The sequence below is a fragment of the Pavona decussata genome, unplaced genomic scaffold (genome assembly GCF_977016875.1).
Source record: "Pavona decussata unplaced genomic scaffold, jaPavDecu1.1 SCAFFOLD_88, whole genome shotgun sequence".
NCBI classification, from domain to species: domain Eukaryota; kingdom Metazoa; phylum Cnidaria; class Anthozoa; order Scleractinia; family Agariciidae; genus Pavona; species Pavona decussata.
In genome coordinates this window covers 614,029-619,218 of record NW_028145505.1, presented here as the reverse complement: position 1 = coordinate 619,218, position 5,190 = coordinate 614,029, and positions in this window count along the sequence as shown.

Below are 5,190 nucleotides of genomic sequence, written 5' to 3'. Positions count from 1 at the left end.
TTGTAAGGAGATACATGATTGAGCGTGTTCCATTTTTGTTTTCTAAAGAACGGCGTGAAAACTAAGTTTAATGATCATATTTTGAATTCTTTTTTGACTTTAAAGAAAACGGTGACAATTTAATAGTCTTTTTTTCCTCAAAGTTTGCTTGCGTGCTTCGAAAATATATTCTCAAAACTATTCTAAGCTTGAGGCTATTTTAGTCCAGTTTTAAGTCTGCTTATTCGTAAGCGTCCTATAATCTGTAGCCACTAGTAATTAAGAAGGAATTGCTTTCGCCTGCCAGTTAAATCTTGAGGACTTCCAGGCCCATTTTAGTCCCCAGGAGGGGATGGGTGCTGAATTTGTACAACAGAACCTGTTATGTAAGTAGATCTAAGCACCACAAAAGTGAATGTTGCTTTAAATGTTATACCAATTACCGTTTAACGTTTATATGAAAATAAAACAAAAATGGAATGTGGTGACATGCATTTGCTTTGTCTAGATTTGCAAGGAAAATTTTTACATAGTTCTCTTTTCCGATTGAAAGGACAATACAAGAGCATGTTTAAACCTGGCTTAACCATGCTTGACGGTCAGTTCTCAATTGGCATATAAGCGCAATTTCCCGCTCCTGCTCCCGCTTAAAGCATAAAGTTTGAAAATAATCAACTTTGAAAAATGTAAACTGTATCACCCTCTTATCCCCAAAACAAAAGAAAGAAATCAGAAAAAATACTAGAAATTTGATGGTCTGATTAGTTGATATAGAGAGGGAAGGCGTACGCTAGGCGGCGGGAGGGGTGTGGAGGGAAGAGAACGGGGGATCCAGTGGTTTCCGAGATACCTTTTTCTAGTAATCTTTACTGTTCTTTTACCACCTCTTCCTCGGTAGTTCGCTTGTCTTTGTCCTTTAATTTATTTGCGTTAAAAAATGTATCCATTTCTTTCCAAAATAAAACAAAGAAAGTAGGGACAATGCTGACAATTTTACAGTCTGATTAAGTGAAGTAGAGAGGAAAGGCGTAAGTTTGGCAGGGGAAGGGGGTGGGAAATGAATAGAGGTGATTTCCGAACTTCCTGCGTGTTTCCTGTAATCTTTGCTGTTTTTTCCGACCTCTTCCTCGCTGATTCGCTTGTCTTTGTCGTGAGATCTAAGGTAATGTCGCTGAATATTTTTCCATTGCTCCTTCTCCATGCGGTCGTCACTTTGGAAATTTTCCCTTCCCGTGTCCTTTTTCGCCTTTTGACTTCCATCCTGTTTCTCACACCCGTCACCCCCCTTCTCCCCTCTCCCACCCCACCGTTCTTCAGCTAAAAGAACACTAGCCAGTATGTGCTTCCGCCGTGACAAGTACTAAACTTAAGCTGATGATAACGGTTTGTTTTTTCGGTGTACCTTAATCTTTCTGTCGGTATTTCTCAGGTGTCTTCTCGTTTGCAAATCATATTTCAAGGTCCTGAATGACGCACGCGTATCACGAATGGTTATTATATATCAGAAGAAACATGTCGAATTTCTCTAAAATTAAAACTTCACACAACTATACTTCTTTAAACAAACGTTTTACTGTCACATTGTCAATATGAGTTACAAACATAAAAGCTAACGACAAAAAGTTAGGACCGCGTCAGTTTGCCCTCAACATTTCAGCATTCCTTACATGTCGGGTAACTTGCGTGAAAGAAAGTTAGGAACAGAGACACGTTCCATAAGGATCAGAAATATGTACGACATCATTCAGGGTCTAGGAGACAGTCAAAGAGCTTCGGGTGATACCACAACACAAACATACAACTTCTTTGTTAGCCGTGCTTAGAATGAGGATGCAATTTAGTTGATTATTTGGCAAGTTACACTAAATCCGCCCGCAGAAAGCTAAAGCTACTCACAGGAAATTAAAGGTACCTCCTCGATAAACATTTCCTGTTTATCTTGCTTCAACAGGAAACAGAGATTGTTTGTCGAAAGTAAATCATCGTGCTATAATTAGCGCTCCGGATACGTAGGTCAGTAAACACCTTAAAACTTAACGTCGACTGGTAGTACAACTATGACTTTCTGTAAACAGTTGAATGAAACAACAAGCCTCTCTCCATTAGTTTGTTTTTTGAGTGACAGCCTTATGGTGATTTTTCGTGACAATATTCTTACAAGTTACGAGCTGCCTTCACGTATAACTTTAGCCGGTCAAACTTTTGCCAAATTTAGTTCAATTGTTTTGTTTTCTTGAGCTTAGAGGTCAGCAAACTTTGCAGAATTAAGACGGTGCCGCCCGAAACAAATGAACTTTGTTTTTCTAAATGAAGTTAGTCGGGATATCCTCTCAAAAATCTGCTCAGCAGTAAATATCATTTATCCTAACATGGAAGGACTAGATCGGAAGTGAATGCAATTCTTCTTTACAATCTTGCTAATTTGGTTAATCAATAAAAAGCTACCGTAAAGTTCCGATAGTAACGCCCTGCTGCGACCCTCGTTACGTTCGGAATTAGCAGTGTTTGGGGGTCGTTATTTTCGGAGGCAGGGAGGGGGGGGGGGGGGGTCGGTATTTTCGGGTGCTCGCTATTTCGGAGTTTGTTAAAGCCACAAAGTTTTGACGTTACTCTCGGGAGGTCGTTACTATCGCCACGTCCAGTTGCCATGTGGCATGGGAAGGTACATGTTGTTACACGCATGTTCGATCCTAATTGTTTAGTGAGCGCCGAAAGCGTAGCGGAAGTTGATGTTGCTATACAGAAGCCTAAGTTAATAAACAGCTATTACTCTTTCTCTGTAGAGAACTGTTTGAACGTCGAAATGAAGAATCACTTTTCTTCAAAGTAAAATTAAAGGCAATTTCTACCACCATCCGATCAGCAAGGATCGGAGTGGGTAATGAAGGGGAAAGGGGTGACAAGGAGTAAGGGAGGGGTAGGATTAAGAAATAGAGAGTTCTGACGTTTCTCCTTCCCGTACCATTTGTTTTCTATTTCCGCTTCTTCTTTTTCAACGGCTTCAATTTCTTTGTCCGCTTTATTTCCTTACGAGTACAACACAGTATTGATAGTTATTTTCTCATTTCTCTTGGTCTCTATTAATTTGAATATTTTTGTCTCACGCGTGTCTTTTTCCATCTTCTGCCGTGACTTTCCTGACCTTTCTTTCGTGTGTTATCAACTTCCTGTTTTTTTCGAGTAAATCGTGTTCCGTGCTGTTTTGAGTATAAATTAAGGCTTATAATAATCCTTTTCGTATTGTAGATTAGTTTCATTCGTTTAAGAGTTCAATAATCCTTTAATCCGCTTTTAAGATCAAAATAACGCACGCGTCTGGTGACCCTTAATAATTTCATCCACAGACTCAAATGCTTTAACCGTCTTGTTCAAACACCATAAAAGCACTAAAGGACAGTATAAGGAAACTCCATAGTAACCAGCATCAAAGCTGCATACATCGCGTTCGAATTGCCAATACTTGTTAAAATTCAACCATGAGTGTGAAAACTTCAATTCTTTCTGAGTGCTAATATATGCGGAAACAATTTATATGACTATTAAGCAAGTTATGCTAACCCCTTCTGTAGAAATCTATAGTTAGTCACAGAAAAGTATATGTACTTCCGGGAAAAAAAATATTTGCTGTTTTCAACTTAAAACTTAAAGTCGACTGGTTTTACAACTATGACTTTCTATAAACAGTTGAATGAAAAAACAAACCTCTCGCCATTGAGTTTTTGAGTGACTGCCATTTAGCGATTTTCCGTGACGAAATTCTCACTAGTTACAGCGCTGCTGACACGTACAGCACAAGCAGGTCAAAAGTTGCTCAAATCAGCTCAATGTTGTTTTGTTTTCTTTGAACTCAGAGGTCACCAATCTTGCAGTATCTAAACACTGCTGCATGTGATAAGTAAGGAACTTTGTATGAATTAAGCAAATCGCAAATCGTCTGAGACGTTGTCTAAGCAGTTTTAAATATGTTTTTATATTGTGGCATGGAACGAATACGCCAGAAATTAGCGCAATTCTTCTTTAAGAAATTAAAAAAAAAACACTAAAAAAACACTCGTCCTGAATTTTAATTTTCTTTGTATATTACATTGGAATAGCGGAGTTTGTATCTTCCCAGATCTTTACTGAAATTCATTTGTTTTGTCGTCTGTGAGGATAGGCTTTAATCACGTCCAGTTTGAACGGGCATGAAAAGGTACAAGGTACAAGGTCGAATGGGTACAAAATTTTAACGGAAGTTGATATAAGGTCTCGCGAAAGTCCAAGAAAGAGATTACGGTACAGAATGGTCTGCATCTCAGTAAAATATAGAATCCTTGCCCTTCAAGACAAAAATCTAATTAATTCCCGCCACTGTTTTGGATTAACTAAGGTCGGAGTTGTTGTAAGGAGGTTGGGTGGGGGGAAGGGGGGGGGGGGGGGAGGGGAGGGATAAGGCCAGATAGGGGAGAGTGGCTTTTGAACTTCCCGTTTCCCCTACCCTTTGTTTAATATTCCCATTCCTTACTGGATGGCTTAAGTTTCTTTGTCCCCTGTCCTTTACTTGTATTTTTAGAGACTACTAATAGTTGTTTTCCCATTTCTCCCAGTTTGTCATCAATTTCGGAGTCTTGTCTCACGAGTGAATGTTTTCCTCTTCTTTTGACTTCCCTCTCCTTTGTTTCCTGGGTTCTCAACTTTTTGTTATTCCACTAAGAGTAAATCGTTTAGTGCGTTGTTTCAAGTATTAAATTAGGGATGATTGTAATTATCTTGTTGTTGTAGTTTAATTTACCTTTGTCTTAGAATTTAATAATCCTTGAACCATCTTTCAAGCCCTTAATGAGATAAGCTTCACACGACTGTCAAGAATTTAATCCATAGTCTCAAACGTTTTAACCAGCTTGATCAGCGCTATAAACAGCACTGCGAGAAGTCAAAGCCACTTTGAGTACTGCTTTTTAACTAGCACCGCCGCTGCATGTATGACCATAATTTTGCAATTTTTGGGTGCTCGTTTCAAACAATTTTATTTAACTGCTTGTTCGTTCTTTCAAGTGTTTAGGATGAAATATAGAATAGCTAACTGCTGTATCAGTTCATTTCGTTTCAATGAATTGATTGCCCCTTAAAATGTATTCTTCGCTTTATACTTCTCAACACGTCAGCCGTTATCACAGTGACATATGGCTAACGCGCCTTTTCTTCAGTATTCTGTGTCAACTTTATGGAACC